General features: G+C 41.5%; 1 protein-coding gene across 44 annotated transcripts in view; it reads left to right on the forward strand.

The window, feature by feature from the left end:
* Positions 1–23,563, forward strand: part of LOC117934721 (receptor-type tyrosine-protein phosphatase delta-like) — a 362,606-nt gene that overhangs the window by 121,216 nt on the left and 217,827 nt on the right. The window lies entirely within an intron of this gene.

Genomic DNA, 23,563 nt, shown 5'->3' on the forward strand with positions numbered 1-23,563 from the left:
CAGCTGTTACTGTAGGGAGCCAACTCTCCATCACCCCTTCTGAGACATAATTGTATTTTTGGACACAGTAGAAAGAAGTGGTTGGAATCCAAATTCTCATGTTTCTCTGTCTGACCAACAGTGTTGTCCCTCGCCTCGAGGTGACGCCACATTGATAGTTTTTACAGAGTTAGCGATTAGCAAAGATGGAAACCAAAGCCCAAACTAATAACTCTCAACGCTGACTACGAGGTGCTGTGAAATGTACCCTCCATTTTTCAATTTCCACATTAATATCTTAAGAGAGATTACAGGACTCATGTGGCATTGACATCTTACTTGGAGGTTGTTAAGAGGTTTTTGTAATCTACTCATACACCTCCATTGTTATTTGAAACAATTGTTGTATACGCGGTTAATGCTGCCATTTTTGTCTTGCATCCAGAGTGTTTAAGGAAGTGGTAGGGAAGGAAAAAGGCATACAAGTATGAGAGCTGTCTGCAAAACGACATGAGACGTAAATTTGCCTTGGGGAGAACACACACTTAGAGTGTCAGTGATATACTGAATAATACATCACACACCGGAGACAAGAACATATAGAAGCATTATACAACATAGTGAAAAGAACTTTTTACTTCTGCCGTTGTTGTTGTTGGAAATTTTACTTTTCTAACACATCCACAAGAATAGCGATGGCAACATCTTTAAATTTAGAATGACGCCCCCTGAACGTGTGATGAACACTAATTAACAACCTTTCAGCTTGAGAACATGCTATTCCCCTAACTCTTTGCACATTGCATCCTCTTTTTGCGACTGCAGCGACTGGTTGGAGTGCAGGACTGGGACATTTTTTGAATGCCTCCTGGAAGATGTTGATTTCTGCACCCGTCTTAAAGTGTAAACCTTCTGTTTACCCACACTCGCATCCTCAGGGCTTTCTAAATAAGTACTTTCATCTACAGAGTTATTCATGCTCTCACACAAACTTCCAGTACTTGTATTCAAATTTGTCTTACTAAATTGTAGAACCTGTTTAAGATTTTCATATGGACACAGTCAATTAAATTTAAATTTGTGTTCATATTGTATGGACTACTTAATTGCTTTTTTGTGTTTAATAAATGAAAGGCGACAAAGGAAAAGAGAGAAAGGGGTACATGAACAACTTTTGTTACGTGTTTCTTAAAATCTTAAAAGAAAGAAATAGAATAGCTTTTTGTTCAATGTGGGTGTTTCAACCAAAACATCACCATTTGATGTTTAACAGCTGAAGATGTCTATCCCCAGTTTGAAAAAAATGTATATTAAGCATCAAATGACACAATAGCTGTTTCGAATAAATCAAGGGATACTTGTTTTGGGGATATAAAAGTATACATCCATATGGTATACTGCTCTCTTCTCCAAGTGCTGGGCTTCATGCCCGGACCTGCCTGATCTCTGTGATATACCAACATTGGCTGGCTCAAAGCAAGGTCTTGAACTCAGTCAATACCCTTTTCTGTTGTGTTTCACACCACACTCCGGCATATCAAGCAACCAAAGTGCCAAAGGGACAAGTGAAGACAGGAAGAGGGCTACAACTGGACAGGTTGTCTGTGACAATAAGCTGACTGTTTCATCCTTATATAAAACCAATGCCTAGATCTTTTATACAGGCCTTAGTATACGGACTTAGTAATCCCCTGATACTGTGTCTGAAGTCTCTTTTATATAGACCTTAGTAGTCTCTTAATACTGTATCTGAAGTCTCTTTTATATAGACCTCAGTGGTCCCCTGATACTGTGTCTGAAGTCTCTTTTAAATAGACCTTAGTGGTCCCCTAATACTGTATCTGAAGTCTCTTTTAAATAGACCTTAGTGGTCCCCTAATACTGTATCTGATGTCTCTTTTAAATAGACCTTAGTGGTCCCCTAATACTGTATCTGAAGTCTCTTTTATATAGACCTTAGTGGTCCCCTAATACTGTATCTGAAGTCTCTTTTATATAGACCTTAGTGGTCCCCTAATACTGTATCCGATGTCTCTTTTATATAGACCTTAGTGGTCTCCTAATACTGTATCTGAAGTCTCTTTTATATAGACCTTAGTGGTCCCCTAATACTGTATCTGATGTCTCTTTTATATAGACCTTAGTGGTCCCCTAATACTGTATCTGAAGTCTCTTTTATATAGACCTTAGGGGTCCCCTAATACTGTATCTGAAGTCTCTTTTATATAGACCTTAGTGGTCCCCTAATACTGTATCTGAAGTATCTTTTATATAGACCTTAGTGGTCCCCTGATACTGTATCTGAAGTATCTTTTATATAGACCTTATTGGTCAAGGTGGAGGCTGGGGGTGTGGTCTTGACCAAGTGCCACTTTGATCGTTTGAAAGCTATGATGTCTCTCTGACTTGCATGACATTCATAACAATCTTTAAACAATAAAATTTGAGTATTTAGTTCTATACATGGCTTTATGTTGGACTCTTCAACTGAATAGCTCTCATGCTCTGCTACACATATGGCACTCTGACAACATGTGAGTAAGGGTTAATGCTAAAAAAAAAATGAATCAATGCCATTATCCTGATATAACAGGGGGGCTTAAAGCAAACAACTAGTAGACATCAAGCATAAATATTGAGCTTCTGCTTAACCACCGCTGGGTGTTGAGTCTCTGCACTGTATTTTTAAGACTTGTGCAGATCTTACTGTTGAGTCTCAGAGGTGTAATATTCACAGAAAAATGGGGCTTACTTCCATAGCCCTTATGCAGCACTCACTTTAAAAGGTGTGTGCTCATGGTGTAGTGATGTCTGCTTACCCCCAGACTCTCTTCTTCCTTCTCTTAGTCCGTCTTACCAAATATTTCCCCACTTCCTGTCTCATTTCTTTCGTCACTGGTTGCTTTTTTTTGTCCTTTACATGCATTGCCTCTTTGTACTGTAGACAAGGCTTCTCGATTACAACAATGCCACCCAAACCCACCATTATAGTTCCCTTATTAAATTCGTGCTTGGAAAAACAGTCACTCAAGCTCTATTAAAAAGATTGAGTATCCACGTTTAATACAATCTAATGGATGTGTGAAATAAGCCAGAGCTATTAATGTTTAATGTATAATTAAATGTTCTACATGGCCAAACTTGTTTACTGGAATAATTGATGTTTCTGATTTCCCATTTGCCTGCATTACAAGAAGGGACGGGGACAGCAGGGGGGAAGAGACAGAGACACACTTGTCTCACCCTCGGCAGCTGAAGGTGTTGAGGTCAAGTCCCAGATGTTAGAAGTAATTACAACACTTGACACCAGGCCAGTTTTAGGAGTTCTTAAAAGCTTTTGGCAGATCTTTCATTTCAACCACAAACTGCTTGGTAAACAGAGGAAAACCAATGCTTCCTTCCCCACATCTGCAAAAGGCCTCCATGCAGGCTCTAAACTACAGCCTGACAAGTACTACAGGACATTTTTATGTCATGTGTGTGTGTGTGTGTGTGTGTGTGTTGGGGGGGCTAAGGTGTGACTAAGGTGGAGAGTACAAGTCTTACAGGCCATTGCATTTGAGACATAGTACTAGAGATGTTCTGATACGGATACTAGAATCAGTATTTACTCCGATAATGCCTAAAACGCTGGTATCGGGAAGTACTGGGGTTTATGCACCAATCCCATACCCATAAAGCCTTAAAGAAAATCTACAGTAGTTTATTTATGTTGTTTTTCTGTTTTAACTGACTGTCAAACTGGATAATAAAACAAAGTCCCGTGGCATTCATTGTTTGTGCTTCGTCATGTTTCACCAAGAGTTCAACCTGAGCCGGACCAACAACAAAGATAGAAATCATATCACATCCATACAGGGATAGGAGTATTCAGCTGTTAAAACATAATCACATATATGACACACTGGTATCGAATCAGTACTCGTAATAATAATACTTAATACTAATATGTAGTAATACGTAAGTTCAGGTATCAGAACTGTATCGGGAAGCAACAAATGATCCATGTCAACGTAGTACCATGTCTCCAGGGTGAGCCTTCAAACTTCATTTTTCTGTCTTTCATTCTTGATTTTGCTCTCCACAGCACAGAAGGATTTCTTAAAAATATCTAACCATGATTTGTTGACTAATATTGTGATTTGTGACTGAAATTTCAAACATCATTTCAAGGCACACAATTACAAAAAAAAAGATATGATTTGCTTAAAAGTAGGGAGATTTCTAAAACTGTACAGACACTGGCTTAAATGTACACCTGCAAAGTTACGAGCTAGGCACTGGAAAAGTGATGTGTCTGCAAAGTCAGTGAAAAAGAATGCAAGCTATGGATGGAGTTGTAATAATTTGCCTCGCAAATACTTTATGAGGAATAGATACACTGAGCGAGCTTGTTAAACCTTAATTCAATTACACTTTGGTAAGGTAAAAGTATTCAGTCAATATTTTTTTTAATTTGTTTATACATTGTTTAGTGTGTGTATATATATATATATATATATATATATATATATATATATATATAGAGCCAACCCACATAGTTAATGTTTCCTATACGTCTGCAGGCCAAGGTTGCCATACCTGATGAAATCATCAATCAATTAAACGTTCACTTGACTAATAATGTGAGTTCAAATTTAAATTGGTGATCTGACATTGAAAAAATTCCACTCTTTCAAGTTGTTGTACCCCAGCTCTCTACCAAGCTATCCATGTTTTTTAATGTATTATTTCACTCTACGTTTTCATGCATTTTCCCCTTCCTCTCGTTTCTCATCCCTGCCACACCACCCCTCACATCGCTCTATCCAATCAATAATCAATGTGCCTTGCCTGCCAAAGACAACTCACCTGTAATACTGTTTACAGTGACTGGACAATAGCCAAGCCTTGATCAACGCACAGGCTCGCCAACAGATGCACCCGCTCGCCTGCTGGCTTTGCACAGCCTCACACTCGGGGGACACTTTCCTCTTTCCCGCTGTTCCCTTTCACACTCCCTCCACCTCGGCTGCCTACCCACACTGCCTGCGAGTCATTTAGAGCTCTCCCAGGTGGTTCAAATTTAGTTTGAACTTACAGGCGGATTTAGGCTGATGAATAGCTTTTATTGAACACGGATTGAGATTAGTCAGCTCCTTCTCTCTGATGATCTGAGTCCGCCAGGGGATGTGCTCAGCATAAAAGAAAAAGAATGGCATAGAAGTATACCAAAATGTGTGAAAAGGAAAGGGGGGAGGGCTTGTTCCCTGTGAGCTTAGGATCGTGTCCGTCTGCTTATGAAAATATCAGTGCATAATGCATGTACACGTTAATGGTAATACCCTGTGTAGGATAACAGAGAATTCAGTTATTGACTTTCAGAGTTCAAATTGTTCCCTAGGATGGCAGTCACTCTCCCAGCTCTTAATCTTTTGCTTGTGTCGTTTTATCGCTGATGTCGATCTACCTTATCGTTATCCAGCCTCTTCCAAATTAAAGCCCCTGACACCAGATCTCCCCCCACTTGAGTAATACCACACCCACTGACCTTCCCATCCCTCAAGCAGGCGGTGGCCGGCACATTGATCAATCCCGCGTTTGGCCTTGGTGCTAATCTTCCAAGGGACCGACAGGAGGTGACGGTTTTTCACTGTTCAAACGGATGGAATTACCTTAAAAAAACATTTTTAGTAGCGGCTGACCTTCCAATGAAAGAAGGTGGGTGGGCGGGATGTGTGTGTGCTCGTAAACGCCGGGGTGGCTGTGCTTATCTATCAATCAAGCTGCATAATAAACACAAAAAAGAAAGAAAAAAGAAGACGGGGTCAGGTCTCTAAGCCATGGGGATCCTCTTCCTCTAAAGCCGTTAACGTCCCGCTATGTTAAACACACTCAATTTCACTTCCTCACACGCAATTTCACCTGTCGTCGTTTCACTACCTATTTCCTAATTAATTTTATTCCTGACTTGAGGTAAGACCCCTTCAGTCCATTTTATGACATTAAGCATTTACCTCATCTAACAAAAATCCCCTCTGGGAAGTTTATTACGCCGGTTAAAAATAAAGGGATGTGATGAGATCACACATACTAAATTGAGTAATGAAATGTACTGTAATGACTGGATTAAAGCAGCAGTACTGTAATTAAAGCAGATAGATTCTTTACCTACATACTGACAGTGAGAGCAGAACTGTTGGACCTGGGCCTTGTCTTTGCCACGGGGGGAAGAAGACTAGCCTGTAAATACTACGTCTCTGAAGACAGAAGCAATCGAGTGTGGCCAGACACGAGCATTGTTTCCTTAAAGTATTCAACAACAGATTTCTTCCCAACACAGCCCTCTGAGCTGCTTTCTTATAAACATCCCAAAAACAACAGCACAGCAAACACCAGCAAGCAAAATCAATCCTCAACAATAAAGGAAATACAAATGTGTTTTTAGGAACCCAACAATTTAGTACTGGACTCAAAATCAATTAAATAATCTGACGATTAAAGGCAGACATATTGACTTTTAGTCACATACTGTAATCAATTCAATTTCAATTCAATTTTATTTTTTGTATCAATTCATAACAAGAGTTATCTCGAGACACTTTACAGACACAGCAGGTCTAGACCACACTCTATAATTTACAGATAGAGCAGGTCTAGACCACTCTCTAATTTACAGATAGAGCAGGTCTAGACCACTCTATAATTTACAGATAGAGCAGGTCGAGACCACTATTATTTACAGACACAGCAGGTCTAGACCACTATTATTTACAGACACAGCAGGTCTAGACCACTATAATTTACAGACAGAGCAGGTCTAGACCACACTCTATAATTTACAGACACAGCAGGTCTAGACCACTATTATTTACAGACACAGCAGGTCTAGACCACACTCTATAATTTACAGATAGAGCAGGTCTTTTTGTGTGTTTATATTAGAGTTCTCCCATTTAACCCTTGTGTTGTCTTTCCATCAAAATTGAAAGTCAAAAATGTTGCTTTTTAATCAATGTTGTACTTCTTTTTTACATTTTTGTTCCTTTTTTCAACACTTTTTTCAATGTTTGTCACTTTTTGACGTTTAACCCTACGTGCCACTAACTTATTAACTTACTTTTACAGTTATTTTTGGAATTTAATGGTCAATAAACTTCATTTTTGGGAAATTATACCTAATGATTGAGTTAGAAAAGCAGAAATTATGAATAATTTAGACTAAAAATGTATGTTTGATGAGTAATAACAGACTGGAATATGTCAACTTTTACGCAATACTATTTCAAAAGCAATGCAATTTTTCCTCAAAATGCTATAAAATTGAATATGGCACCCCAAAATGAATCAAAGCAGAGATGTGTACTTGCCAAAGAGCATTGTGTGGAATCAATTAAGTTTTGAATAATTAAAAGAACACTGATGTAGGAAAACGGGTCAAATGACCCGAGGACAACATGAGGGTTAAAACAATAAGATCATGCTTTGTGGGTCTGTCTTTGACAGAATGTCATCCCAAGCACACTTACTGCATTGATTTAGGACACTTGAATCTGTCTATTCTGATTGGTCTCCCTAACAACTATTCAAGAGATGAACCTTTCTAAACAGTGGCAGCTGAAGCACAATCTAGTTGCAAACTTTACCCTTACTTTCATCAACCTTGCTCTCCATCTACCCATGTGGGATTGAACCCCATGCAAAACTGATTGTGGCGAGATGAGCTTCTGCCTGTCCAGATGCACTATAGCGGCCTGTTGGTACAAAGCTAAAGGGACAGTGACAAGCACTCAGCTGGTCCCTCGGCAACCAGACCCATTCCCTTCCTCTTATCTAAAGTGACAAGAGGAGTTTTCCAGCCCTATGCCGGAGGCTCATCCTGCATTATCTCCCAGTGTACCAGCACCACCAGCCATCTTGTGTCCCCTATTCCCTCTGTCTAAAAATATACTTAAAAAAGGATGTTTGCATTGCTTGAAATTCAGGAGTGTGAACCAGTTGTGCTGCTCAGATGTTTTTTCAAACCACTGATTCTATCATTAGATGATAGATTCCGAGCAGGTGTGTGCCGAGCCCAGTGGAGACCCGTGCAGGTCCATTTTCCTATATCTCGTGCCGTGTACTACATTGCCCTTCCCACCAAATGGCTCCAGTTACCGATTCCAACAAAGTGTGTGCGGAGAATGCAAAGCGACAAACCATGAACTAAAGCAGACACCCTAATGAGATATTGATTGCCCACACTGATGTTTACACTTTTGCCTGTCTAACACTCTCCAAGTCCACCATAAACAATCAGCCATCTGTTCAAGCACATTCGGAGCTCTGCTGTGCAATTTAGATGCGTCTGATGTTTGAATGAATTAAGTCTTTTGATACATAGGGCAGCCGGTATAACTATCAGACATAAATAATACATTTCAACATACTTTTATGAACTCCCATTGCACAAAGTGGACCAAAACAACCAAAAATAACTAAATGAATATGTATATTTTCAAGCCTTTTCGTACTGAATGACTCCAACATTGCATTCTCACACAACTTAAATTGACAGTTCACATACACAGCACAAACTTTACCCAAACAAAACCCATGAAAATGCATTATTTTTTAGCTGTTTTGACAATTTTGAAGACTCAAAGGCTACAAACATAAAAAACAGTTTCTCCTTGAGAGACAAGGCTGAGGAAACCTCAGCAATTACATCTTACATCCTCCCTTCTTTTATTCTTTCTGCTAAGCAGCAAATTATCCCATTTTTCTGTGCTCAATTAAAATGTGTATTAATTGTGAAAACGCCCCAGGGACCCGAGTCATTCGGATGGTATTCATTAGCCATGGCTTATATTTTATAGCCAGTGAATGCAAAACAGCAAATGATTGTAACACATTTTTGTTCTAAACAACAAAGGAATGCTCACCCCGAGCACCCTGTTGTTTGTGCAATAGCCCCTGCTGCCTAAAGTAAGGGCTGAGAGCTTCCGTATAATGAACCTGTGAAGCTACTCTTTGTGCAAAATCAATAATGACGAGCTCCTTTAAAACTCTCAACTTTGAGCCTTTGATGCCCGAGAATACATTACCGCCGTTAACTAGGGCTCTCGTCCAGGCAATAAGCATGCAGCTCACTCTGCCGGCTCCTTCCCCCCCCCCCCCCCCCCCCCCCCCCCCCCCCCCCCCCCCCCCCCCCCCCCCATCCCCACACAGACTTCCACCATTACAATTACAGTGGACACCACAGCTAGTCTACTAGTGGCTTTTATTTATTACCCTGATCATTCCCACTTAGCAAATGTATCAAATGATACAGTTTTATTACGTGTCCATAAATCTGTGGACAGCGCATGGCAGGAGCTATGTAGAAAATAATCTGCTGGGGAAGGTTTGATGTGGTTAATGCTCGAAGGATTCTGAGCTCTTCATCCCCGCACAGCTGCAACCCATATGAGCCAAACCATGCTGCGAGGCAAGCCACAAACACACAATTGTCATGAAGACTTCCATTCATATTCCAGCTGTTCACAAACATGTAGATGTTACAGTGCTGTAATCTGCATTGTGTTGGAAAAATACTGATTTTATTGGCGTGTGTTTGGTGTTTTATGTGTTTGTGTGATGCGAGCACATAAATACATGTGTGGGTGTGTGTTAACAACGATGTAGAGAAGGAGACATGTTTTGCCTCTGAATGGTTTTGGTCATGTGAAAGCCACAAAAGCTTCAAAAACAGGCTTCACTTTAAAGGGATAGGCTGCCTGTCACTGCTCATATTCACATGCACACTGTATTGCTGTGGCTGTCAGGTGCAGGTGAACTCAATATTTTCTTTTAAGTCTTTGCACGTATGTGTGTGTGTGTGTGTGTGTGTGTGTGTGTGTGTGTGTGTGTGTATCATGGTAAGTACAAGCAGTTTTCCCTCACTGTCACATCACGGGCTGTAATCATGTATTCAGCGGGCTTGTTAAGTACTTTCCCGCTTTCTTTACAGTCTTGAGTTGCAAATCTGAGGAATTAAGTTTGAAGTAAAGAGGTTGGACTCTCGCCTCACTGTCCGCCATTAACTAATTGGCAGCATTGTGAGCAAGGACCAGAAAAAAAGGAAAGGAAACAGTCATCTTTAGAGCATGAATCAAACTGAGCAAGACATGATGACAATTAAGAAACAATTCCCATGCGTCCCCGCTCACATTTCCGCTTTAATTTGTTGATGCAAAGCTTTGAATGGTGGACGGAATCAGTTTTATGAACAAAAGGATGCTAATTTTAGCAAAAAGAATGACAGAGACATTTGAAAGTGGCATATGAATATTTCCAATAGTCTTTGCAATTAATCATGTGTGTGTTTGTGTGTGTGGTCTAACAGCTTTACTGTGGTCTGACGTGTGTCATGCAAAAACGATAGCTGTTTAACATGTGCGTCGGTGCATTTAAGGATCACGATTGCAGGCATCCATGTAGGTGGCAAACCCTTACATATTTAAACGGATGCACGCAGCTCATGGGCCGTTGATTGCATAAGGGTTGCATGTCCCCTGAAGTGATATGTGTGAGATTGTGTCTGTGCTGCAGAGCCTTTAAGTGTAAAACTATTATACGTGTTGGATCTCATGTGGGAGGACAACGCAGCCGAAAGCTATTTATACAGATTGTAACTGTGAATAAGGTGTAGAGGGGGTTATACAGCACAGTATGCAAGCCCATCTGAACAAATCCAGGGTTCATATACAGTATGTGAACTTTGAATGAAAGTGTTTGTAGAACTAGTTTGTTTCATTCATTTGTCAGAATTTGGATTGCTATTTTTCACTATTTTCAGAGACAAATAGCAAGCCAATTGTAATGGGATTTTATTTAAACATTGACAGTGTACACATTAACCTTGTGACAGAACAAGAAGAGATTCATTGCACCAGGTTGTAGCAAATATCACAAGAAAATGTTTTATAAAAAAGGAACCTTTTTAATGGGACTTTCCGTCATGACAAAGTCTCCCAAAGGCATTTGAATATATGTAATTATGACTTAATAGAAATTAAGTCACTGCACCTCAGTAGGAAATGTGGTGCTGTAGAATAACATCATATTAACATGTCACTCTACGACTGTGCAGAGGAATTGCTGGGTTTAATATCAGCCTCTGGAAGGCTGCCAATAGCATCACAGACCTTCTGTCATGTGCAAGACGAGAAAATGTAATTTTGACGTAACTTTTGCATAAGTAGCTGTTAAACTGTTATGTTTGGGTCCCCCTTGTGTATTACAGAGGCATTCTTAATCCAGACAGTGTATCATTCTCTTGCTCATTGTTTGCCTCTCCTAATAGGTTCAGTACATTGCCATTAAGACTCAATGCCTTTTACGAATTGCAAAATAATATACACTGTATAAACGTGTATATATATTTAAGGTGGATGCAATTGAAACAGAAGATATTGAACTATTAAGTAGTACACTTTTTGTGTTTCCATATCTCAGCTGAGCTTTTATTTCCCTGTTACATTTATTATTCTCAACTAACTACATGACGACCAACAATTTGAGAACATAATAAAAGCAAATAAGCTATTATTTTCCTGTAAACTAGTTTGTAGAACGTATCAGTAAATCTGACGACCAAAGAAGGATGTTTCTCATATGCAGCAGTCTTTTGTGTTAGGTAGAAATAATAAGGTCTTTCTTTTTCATATTTTCTCAAAAGCGGTCACTGTGCCAGTGTTGGTTATAGCCATGCCTGTCATTGTGCTCATCGACAGTGGCACTGTGAATTGGCAATTGCAAAATGTCAGTTAAAAGAACAGGCTTGCAAAATAAAGATGCTTTTAGATACATAACATAAACATAGGTCTTCCATAGGATAAACAGCTCATATTACATGTAATGGAACATCACTATTTCCCGGTATGTATCATTTCCATACATACATTTTTTCGATATCCTGTCACCTTCTCTGTAGCCGTTCTCTATCAGTACTACAATACTTTGCAGAAATGTCTACTTGAGGAAGTAGGACCTAATCAGTGATTTATGCATTGGTTAAATCTATCTCAGATTACAAATAAATGGATTCAAAAGCTGTGCTTTGTAGCCTGGAAATCAATATCTGTCTCCAAATCCAAAAGATTAAGGATCTGGCATCAAGTAATGAAAGTTGCCCATCTCGAGGGAGGTCAACAAGTGTGCATTTGAAAATCTCCCTCTACCCAACTGGATAACATTACGACCAATCCCAACAACACACGGGGTGACATATACAGAGCCCCATACACTTAGCTACCAGAGGAGCTAGCTGGTAGATCAGAGTGTCATCATCTGTTTAGCTCGCCTCTGGCCCCGCCTATATCAGATACACCAATGGGATAGGTGCCGCTCGCCTCTGGCCCCCCCTATATCAGATACACCAATGTGATTGGTGCAGCTCGCCTCTGGCCCCGCCTTTATCAGATACGTCAATGTGATTGGTGCAGCTCGCCTCTGGCCCCGCCTTTATCAGATACACCAATGTGATTGGTGCAGCTCGCCTCTGGCCCCGCCTTTATCAGATACGTCAATGTGATTGGTGCAGCTTGCCTCTGGCCCGCCTGTATCAGATACACCGATGTGATTGGTGCAGCTTGCCTCTGGCCCGCCTATATCAGATACACCGATGTGATTGGTGCAGCTTGCCTCTGGCCCGCCTGTATCAGATACACTGATGTGATTGGTGCAGCTCGGCCACAAGGGCATAGTTTATGAGCAACAACACTCGATGTCAGAGTAACTCGCTGAGCAAAGTCAAATTGTGCTCTCCCAGGAACTCTGGATTTCCAGGGTGTGTGCTCTGGAGGTTATGGTTCATCCAGATTAACTATTCAGGCCCTCTGGTGGCTGCTGTTGTATTTTAAGTCAACTTTAGTAAATTTGTTTATACTATGGCATCGGCTTTACAATTCTAAAATAATGTAGCCTTATTGTAAAGTGTTACTGTAGCGCTTTTAATATTTAAGAAGATATGCTAGTTAACTTTCGTGCTGAGAGTTGGATGACACTATTGAGAGATCTCATGCCTGTGCTATAACAATAAAACAGGGGCCTTGCGTCATTTAGCTTAGCGTGAAGACTGGAAGCGGGGTGAACCACCTAGCCTTGCTCTCTCTGTCTCTGAAGTTCAAAAATGCACCTGCTGGCACCTCAAAAGCTCATGAACAATGAATCCATGAACAATTATGGATGTACAAATACAAACCTGTGGCTTCAGAGGGATTTCATGGTCTACCTATGTTTTAGACCACGCTGGTTAGCAACCTAATTCCAGGAAGACTGTAGAATTTTCTATAAAACCACAACTTTAAATTTAATATCTGGGTTTGTGTACGGGTTCAAACAAACAAATATAAAAGATTCAAAATGTGATTTAAGCCCTATTTGTACTGGGCTAGTATTGACTGGGGACCTCCAGTAATTTGTAACAATTACGGCGATCTTCTGTGATCATAATCCAGTTCAAATCTGCCATGTTTGTAATTTGTCAAGTAAAACTTCCAACCCAAATTACCCACCATATTTTACCAAACACAGAGGTTGTGTGATAATATTACTGTGGTCCTGTGTGAACCGCCATCTCTGGGATTCAGGGTTGTACTGGCTACAATTGTAAAGGAAAGCCTTGAGAACATGTGCGGGGGATAATGTCAGTATATGTGAGTAAAATACAGACTTTGCTTATCCCGTAGGAATGCAATGCACGAAACACAGACATGGGGGGTAATTTCTAAATCACATTAAGCCCCGTTTTAATACTAGTCTCATACAAATCAGGCTTTAATGAGCTTAAGAGGTGCTTGCAGTTGTAGTTCTAAATGTTGGACAGAGCCAAGCTGTTGCCCTGCAACCAGTTTTTATGCTAAACTTGGCTAATCTTCTTTTAACTCTAGCTTTGTTTCTAATGCAAAGAGAGGTGTAGATCATAACATGTAACTCTTGGAAAGAGAGTGCATAAGTGTATTTCTTAAAATGTTAATCTATTCCTGATTTATCTACAGACTTGGCTTATAGTCCCTGATGACTCATGTTCACACTCCAGCTATCTCACCACACGCTGCTCTTTGTTCGAAAGCATGCAGATATGACGCAAACGCTTCTTTCTCTTGCAATGTGGGAATAGCATGTTTTCCGATATGAAAAGGGCACTTTGTTTGGTTTGGGACACCTGCCAGTGGTAAAAAAAAAGCTATGTATTATAGAACTGTCTGTTCTGTTTTTATAGCTCTTCTTCACCTATTCTTCTTTGGACCTAAGGTGTATCTGAACTCTGCTCGAGACTTGATATTTCTATCTTAGCCAATCTGGCCTTTGCTTTTTTATTTCTAAATAGCCACATCCTGGTTTTTGGAGGCTTGATCCCTTTTCGTTTGATATAATGTCCTATTTTTTCCGGGCAAATCTCTGGAGTAAAACATTGCAACAAAATGTTCAAAATAATAATTACCCACATACCAAACGCTAAAAAACAGGGTTGGAAAAAACTTGACCAGGCACAACACACACACACACACACACACACACACACACACAAACTTAAAAAAACAGGAGAAGCACAATCAGCAAAGCCATTTTTAATGAGCCTCTTCCCCTCTCCATCTATCAGAATGGAATTAGGACAGCACTCAGCGACTTAGGGGAGGGAAACTTGGAGAATGGGGGCACATGGCAGAAGGAAAAAGTCTTCATTAAGGACAGTGGAGTGGAGGTAGGAGGAGGAAAAGAGGGAGAAAAAAAGAAGAAGACTTAAGTGATCCAGAAATGCTTCTCCCCTCCTCTCTCTCCCACCTAATCAGGGAGACAAAGTTATGCCGGTCAGAGCGTTTGTTATTCCAGCTAATCCCTCATCACGGTATTTCATCAGGTTTGGCATTTGGCTATCTGCATTAATTAGATGTTCGAATGGATACCGCGTTAATAACTGACACGCGGCAGATAATGAGAAATCGTCTGCACGGCCGTATCCTCTCGCCATCGCACTACCTTCGTCAGCACTGATACCTCTGTGCTTGAGACAGTGCGTTGGGTTTACCCGTGCCGGATCTCATTAATTGATGATTCAGGCTGTTTTTGGTGCAAGTGGTGATAATGTACTGTCTGTACTTTGGGAGATAACTGTGTTCTGGCATGATAGTTTGGACTTGTTCGAATTGTCTCTCCTTCTGTCTCCTCCTCTATTTTTATCTCTGCTCTCCTTCCAAGAATGTTCTTCTGCTCTCTCCTTTCCTTTTATCCCACACGTCTCCTTCCATTCTCTCCCATTCACTCGTTCTCTATCTCACCTGTCTAGCGCTTTTTTTTCTCTTTCCAAACCTTCCCAGAGGAGAGTTAGAACCCCTATCTGTCTTTTGCACACTCTCCTTCACTTTAAGACTGTCTCCTCCCCCCCCGTCCTCACTCTTTCCTCCCTCATCCATATCAACACCAGGTTAATAAGCCCTGTTCCTAATATTCATTCACCGTTCCACTTCTTCTTCTTACCTACTGCCTCTCCTTCTCTGGCTGTGTTGCTTTACACATTTCAGTTTACACGCCACTATTTAATATTCTGTCCTCCGTACCCGCGCTGCCTTGCAACGCTTTGTCTCTCATACCAGCCTTTTCGTCTTTCACTTTCTCTTTTCCTTCAGTGACGTGACTTTCTCTTTAGTATTCTGACAACCATAGCGAGGTGTATGGTGATGTGCCTCACTCCGTCACAGGTCTCAGATCAGCTGCAATCACGGGAGGCGCGATGTCTTTGACCTTCCTGAATGGAAACGTCGCCTACTGTATCTCAAGCTGAAACAACTTCATGGAATTAGTCAATTTCTCTTTTCCCTTATCCTTTAAGTGGATTTTGCTGCACTCCATTGCTCTCATTCCCTCTTCCTGTCTCTCTGCGTTGCTCTCTTTAAAGTGTAATCCTTTATTAAACGAGGCATATTGACTAAGAACACATTCTTATTTACAGGAACAGCCTTGGGGAGTAGTTGCAGAGTGAGAAAGGTCATACTCATTCACAGCTTTGCACCTGGGAGCTGCCTGCTCACTGAGCAGCTTCATTGGAGCAGTCGGAGTGCCTTGCTGAAGGGCACTTGAGTTAACTTAAAGGAGCTCTCAGGCTATCTGTGCATTTTCTGTTTCTTGTTCTACTTTAGTCTCACGCTTTCTCTTTAATCCTTCCCTCAACCACATATATTTTATTCCTCGATCCATCCTTTATGCCCTCCATTCTTTCCTTCTCGCACTGCTTTTCCCACCTGCCCCACGCTGCCACACATGAGGAGTGTGTCGGAGAAGAGTCAAAGTATGTTAGAGCGACGTCTGGTCACCCTGAGGTTTTATTCTTTAAACCCTCCGTCTGTGAAGCGTTTGTTCCGTCTGCTTCCATCCTCTCCCACCCTCCCCTGACATTGTAAACAACTGATTATGCCTTGGAGTTATCCAAACAGGTTTATTTCCTAGCCTAATGATTCTTGTCATGGAATAAAGCTGAACATTGAGGCACTCGCAGATCACCAGTGCAACCAAGCCTTTATCTTTTAACTTTCAAATCCCAGAAGCTCCTTTCTTCAAAGTCTTCTGTTTGGAGAGTTAGCACCAAAAGTCAAATCTCTCTTAGGCCTGTCTCAGATGGTAGGTCAACACAATTCGTGCAAAAATATGAATTACGATTTTTTTTTTTGTAAAGTTAATTGCACACATGGACCATGAGAAAAAATAAAATAAAAAATTGTCCGTACCAAACATAGATTTCTTTTGTTACCTATAGCATGTTGCTCCTCACCACAGGCCTGTCAACATAGAGGCTTCAATGAAGAGAGGGAGAGCATCGCAGCACTCGGGAGCGCTTTGAGACCTATTTTATCCAGTCTATGTTTAAAACTCACAGAAGGAAGAAGTAGCGTTTGTTATGCAGTCGGCTCTTAAAATGAAATGAGAATCAAAGTCGTTTAAAAAAAAAAAATCTAAGTTGAAAATTAAATCGTCAACCGAGATTGCGATTATATAACGCTTAATCGTGCAAGTCCACCAGGCGGTGAAGTCACAATTATTTAGTGCATACTGCCAGGATCTTACTAAAATTAAAATTTCCCTTACATAACCATCAAAGATGCATTATCTCCTGCTGAGAAGGAGGACAGAATAGGTTGTGTGTGCATACACTCGCAGACCTATTTATTTGTATGTTTTCATTTTCAAAAGCAGCAATAACTCCAAAAGAAATGAATGCGCAATAAGCACAAGCCATGAGTAAAGTATTCAAATGGTGCCCTATTTACAAAGGGTGAAGACTTTCTATCCTACTGCCGTCACATGTTTGTTATGTGATATAAAAAGAGAGGCAGCAGCAACTCCAGAGACCTTATCCCCAGATATTATGCGCCAAGTGGAGTCTTTTTATAGCAAGTGTAAACACATTAGTTTACTGCATTAAAATCTGCTCAAAAAGTAGGCGGTTTGTTAGGTCGTTTTGGACAAAGATCTTCTGCATCCGCATCTTCTGTTACAAGATATGGAGGATTATTCAGCGTAAGATAGGATGTTAGAGGAGTACAGTAGAAGAGGGCTGGTGTGTACTTATGCAAAATCCTGTGTGCTCCCACACCTGTGTGCAAAGGAGCGAATCTGTGTGTGTGTGTGTGTGTGTTTTGGGCCGAGCTGCCAGACGGCGGCTATCTTCGTGAGTCAGACGAGCAGGGAAGCTGGCTCGGCACGCAGCTCGTTTGAAGTGCTATTCTCTCCCGGAAGTTCGATCCGCCCAGAGGAAATTTGTCATGTTGTTCCACCCTTCTGATTCTTGTAAGGTGGGAGTGTGTGTGTGTGTGTGTGTGTGTGTGGGGGGGGGGGCTATTTGTTCCTATTTGCTGTTGACATCTCAATAAACACACACTTGTGTGTAACAGACCGGTAGAAGTAACTAAGAAATTAGTTTGGCCTTGCTGTAAAATCATTGTATCTGCTCTTTCCCCCCCTGGTTTGGGACAGAAGTGGGCCAAGCAGTTGTTCTATTGCGCCCTGTTCTTGACAGGACATACTTCATCATCTAGTCACCCAGCCATGCACTATACCCTGGATTATTCTGCCTTTTGCCAAACCTCTGCTTGTCTTTCTTCCAGTTGTCCTCTACATCTGCCAATTATCCATTCTTGCTTTGTTCCAAACTGTCTCACCAGATCCCATTCTGAAACCTTTGCACCTCCTCATCTCCTCATCTCCAACCAACCTCCCTCCTGATTTCCCTCGCCCTCAATCTGACAAAATCTACCCAAGGCATACAGTATATGCCGGTCATTTCATCTGAATTAAATACCTTTTCTTCCATTGCTTAATTAAATGCAGTCTCTCTCTCATGTTATTATCATGACTCCTCAGAGATCCATCAAATCCCCTGGACGGCAAGTCAAAATCAGGTGGAAAGGGGGCCTATAGAAGGAGAGTGAAAGAGAGAGGTACAGTAAGTGGTAATAGAGAGAGAGAGAGAGAGGAAGAAGGAGAGCGCATAGTGTATTGAGACAGGGAGCCTCAAGAGTGATTCAGCCATTGTTACTCATCCCCTCCGTTTTGCAAAAGGGCTCATGTCAAGTATTTTAAGTGCTTTCCATTCCGTTGTTCTCCTTTAATCCTGTTAGATAACTCTCTTCCTCCCTCCTCCTTCTGCGTCTTTTCTTTCTATTTCTCTTCTTTCCTCCTCCGCTCCCCGTTGCCCACTCAACAAACGGAGTGTCTTATGCTCTGTGCCACAAAAAAAAGCTATAGTGTGGCTAAAAAAGGTAGACGAAGGAAAAGGGAGAGAACGTGCGAGGGAGAGCAATGGAGAGGGATGAGGACAAAGATGTGGTGGTACTGGTGGGCGTTGGAGGAATCTGCTGGCCGGTAGTGGCTCATTTGTTATGAGGAGGGATGAGTGTGGACGAGAGCCAAGACAGTGGCGAGTGAGTTGTGAACTGGTGCCTGCACACTACTTTGTAGTTATGACGCACGCACACTGAGACGGACACGGGATGGGTTGATTTAAGAAAATCCATGTGATGCAGAAGGTTCTTGTCGGATTCAAATGTTTAATATCTGGAAAAGCTGCCAGACACGGAGCGACTTCTAAGTGTGTATACGTGTATTTCTGTCCATTGTCTAAAACACACGCATAGCTCATGTATACACACACACACAGCCAAGTCATTGTTCTGACAAAAAAAAAGTGCATTTTGTAACTTCAAAACAGAGCCTCCTCTTCCCTTATAATGTTTTTTAAGTGTCTGATGATAAAAGATCGAGTCACACTGGATTCACACTTGTATACTAAACCAATATGTGATGCAATGTTTCAAACCTGCCGTGTAATCGCTATGCAAAGCCAGCAACACTCCGTCAACCTCACTGGAGCCACTTATACATCACGAGAAATACATTTCCCACAAGCCCCCTTCCCCCCCAATCCCCAGCCCATCATTTACATGAGGACAATTACAAATGAGGGAGTTGTAGAGCAGCAGCCTGGCACTGTAGTTCATCTGCCAAGACGAGGTAGCCACTTAGTGCAGGTGAGGTGGGGCAGCCACAGCTCCTGCAGCCTTTTACAGGGAGAAAATGGGTCACAAGAGCCGAGGGACAAATGTGCTAGACCAATAGCACAGACTAGTGGCGGAGGCTTAGAATTGCGTGAAAGGTCTGTGCTGTGGATTTGAATCCAACAATCCAAACCAGCCTTCTTTCAGCCATCACTGAAAGTGGATCGTTCCCTTTGACACATGGTCCTTGTATTCACGCAGCGCCATCATTAACACTTACTTGAACATGCTTAACCTTCTCACGCATACTCCTACCACCTGATTTACTTACAACTTCCGCTCTGCCTCTCGCTGCCAAATAAATTAATTCAGCACGAAGAGGAGGGGGGAGGGGCAGGCGGGAGGGGCAGGCACTTGTGCCGAGAGGAATTTGCATGACCCAAAAATGCCCTGCCTCTCCTCCAACTCTATAAATCAAAGGGATAGAGAGAATCCCCAAGCGCCTCCATTCTTTGTCCTCAAAGGTGATGAATTGATCCTTGGCTAGCTAATAAGCAAAGGCACAAGGCGGCCTAACTTCCCAAAGATTTACGTGGCGACAAGTGGATTTATAGAGGAGGAAATGTGAGCGATACGGAGAACAAACTTTATGTACTTCAGTGATCGCGTGAGATTTGAGACGGGAACTCCTTAGGGAGCCTAAACAAGAAGAAGTAATGTATCGGGACAATTGACAATCTGTCCTGCAGGCGATGAATGTGATGAAATTACCCAGTTTGGATTGATGAACATGTGTTAACATTGACATTTTACAATACAATCTCAGTCCGTGTGGACATGCTCACTGGGTTTGGATGGGTCACATTTCAACACCATTTTGAGTCGATTTCTTTCCCTGACTTTGGCCCTCTTTCATTAAATTTGATCTAATAACAGCAGATGGCTGGAAATCAATATGACGGACACTTAGGCATTCTTAGGTTTGTCAGCAGTCTCGCCAAAATAAAGGGAGGCAAGAATGTGGAAGGCGATCCAACAGCTTGTCTTTGCCAGGCATGAGAGAAACCTTTTAAGGCAACTCAACCAGTCATCTTAATGACGCGAGGTGATACGGTGACAGGAAAAGCGGTCTTTTAAGAAGATGATCAATGCTATCATCTTCCTCCAAAGCTGACTGGAAAAAGGGACAGAATACAGTGGCGTAGAGTTTCCTAAGAGGAGCTGCCCTCTTTTCCTCGCTCTCTCCTTCTCTTCGTGCAATTCTCCCACTTTACCTTAATGGGTTTTCCCTCTTCCCGTTCTTTCGTGTGCACCTTCCTGTTTCATTCTCACTTTCATTATCTCATCTGATCTTTCACCCTCTGTGTCTCTTCATCCTCCACCGTCAAATCCCCCCCCCACACACACACACACAAATCTCTCACTTTCTGTCTACGACACATTATGTCACTCGCTCCCCGCTTTGCACTGACGGCATGCTCATCCTGTTGTGTTGATGAGATATTTGAACGATTAACGTTATGCACGCTGAGCCGATTATGATAGCCGTTGGCGAGGAGCTGTTTCAGCATGATGGGAAGTTTCCAGCATGATAAGAAACCATACACAGATGTCTCTACTCACAGATTCCTCAGCACAGCAGCAGCAGCAGCAGCCGTCCACAGTCTTCATTCTGAGAGAAAGATGCAAGAAAATTCAGTTTACTTAGACTAAGACAAAGGTCTGGCTATTTTCTAAAAAAATATGCAATTACATAAAGGACAGGAGGGACACCAATGGCCAGTTTTAGCAATAAAGAGCTAACACCTGTATTTATCATGCCAAGTATGCACATAACTCATAAGTAAAAGAGGCATCGTTGAGTGTTTGGATGCGAACATTTCTCACTGAGACAGCTCACATAGCAAATGTGATATCCCGTCAACACAGGCCTGACAACTGCAAACCTATGCAAATGTGTCTCAGATATCAAACCACCTCCCAGTCAAAGCATATCTTTTTTGGGATGCATGACGCCAATTCTGAATAGACATATGATGTACTATTTAACTAATTCCATCTACGTCTGACAGTGACGCTACCCTGAGCCACTGAGGCAGCTGTTGGTACAGAGAGCGGTAGAGAGATGGAAACGAAATGCAGATCACTTCCCAAGTGCTCATTTTTAGCTGGCTTGTTTTGGGCACAGCGCACCAGAGCTGACGAGCTGAGCACAGAGTTTTTGACACAATGGTGTCAAACTCGGGACTGTGATGTTCAGCTCACACAAGCATAGAGCAGCGCACCTGCTGGAAACATGCACACACAGACACAAACAGACTGTTATCAAGCCTGCATGGCAATTACTGTGTTTGGGTGTGCTGTGAAGCCTAATGACAAATTTGCCTTTGCATTTCATTAAAGAGGCTTTCAGTGAGATGGCGGATGCAATCTGTTGGAACTGCTGAAACAATTGCAGCAAATGACATTAGTTTTTGGAATCATACAGCAGCGTCGCTTGATTCTTATAAATCAAATGAGTTAAGTAACTTGTAACTAGAGATAAGTTGCCACAGTTGAAAGAAGTACGTAGCACAGCCAGGCTAGCACCCTGGCTAATGGCCCGAAACATGACTCTGAATCAATGCTAATGTTCCCTTGCGTCTGCCTGCTGTGTAACTACTTGGCTGTTTTTGTCTTAATGAAATATTGAATTGACTTTCATGGTTTTGTCATAAAGAATCTTTTATGATGCTTGTAATCAGGCGGAAAATATGTGATTGACATTCCAGTTAAATGCTCTTTATTTTGTTGGTACAGTATTGTATAGGCAATGGACCACTGAAGTGCTTCCCCAAATAAGATTTAGTGTTCAATACCAGCCTCTATTTGTAACTGGACAGTATTTAAGTTGACATTTCTATTGCCACTTTTAGTCCCGGGCCTGAGGCTAATTTTACAGTGTTCTTGCAATGTGAAGAAGTGAACCAACCCTCCACACCGCAGTCCATTTCCTGTCCCGTTTTTACAAGAACCACGACGCCATAATCCCTATACTTTGTCAGCGGCAAAGTGTGCTGTAAATTACTAGTCATTAATGACTGGGTGTGATCTCCCAGCACTGAAAATAAATAAGGATTGCATTTTGTCAAACTGCTCCCACTTGACTGGCGTTTTAGAAGTTGTGTATGTATCTTCAACTCACCCTCAACATTCTGGTGGTTTTATGAGTCGAGCTGTGTCTCTGTTGGTTACTGTAGAGGGGAAGGTCATAAACTGGCGATTTATGTCTGAAGTGCAGCCAGGAATGCTGATGCTACCGTCAGAGAGCAGAGATACTGTCTGGTTTGGCTCATATTTAATGGAAACTGTAAAGTCCATAACTGGTGGTCCTAACTCATGCACTTTACAGTGCGTGCACACACAGAGGAGGACTTAACATAACTGGTAGACAGACGATATATAGAAGGGCATAATAACATACGTGGAATTTAACTTTTCTCCTTGTGCCACTAAAAGCAGGTTTCACATTTTCAGCATCTTACATCACATTTCAAGTCTAAATTGAGGTCTAAGTGCACTTAGTGTGCCGCAAACGCTGAAGTTAATCGTGAGAAATGAGAACACTTCATTAGCTCAGTCTTCCAGTGGGGTCTGCACTTCTGGAAAATAGTACTCAATACAAAGATATACCATATCAACAAAGTCTCACAAGTACAGGGTTTGTTAACACAACACCAGCTAATATGATTGCATTTTGATTAATGCACAAACTACTTTTTTCGCAGCGGATAGCTGGACTTTTAAGGCACTATTGTTAAGTTATGGGCATTTTAATTGCCAAAGACAGGGTCCATTAGCATAGCTTCTTTGGTGGCCATGGCCATGTTTCTCTAAATCATTAAGCTAATTACACAAACTAATTAATCAGTATGCTTGAAATGGGCTACATGAGCAGACGCTGCTTTTTGTTGGCTTGCATAATGAAAAGAGTCCATTTTTAGATGGGGAAAATGAAGAAGGGGAGGGAGAAAGAAACTTTGATCTTGAAAGTAAACATATGATTTTTGCATACCAAGTGCGTCGGCAAAGTAGAAAAAAGAGATTGTGAAGCT

The sequence above is a fragment of the Etheostoma cragini genome, chromosome 19 (genome assembly GCF_013103735.1).
Source record: "Etheostoma cragini isolate CJK2018 chromosome 19, CSU_Ecrag_1.0, whole genome shotgun sequence".
In the NCBI taxonomy this organism is placed as follows: domain Eukaryota; kingdom Metazoa; phylum Chordata; class Actinopteri; order Perciformes; family Percidae; genus Etheostoma; species Etheostoma cragini.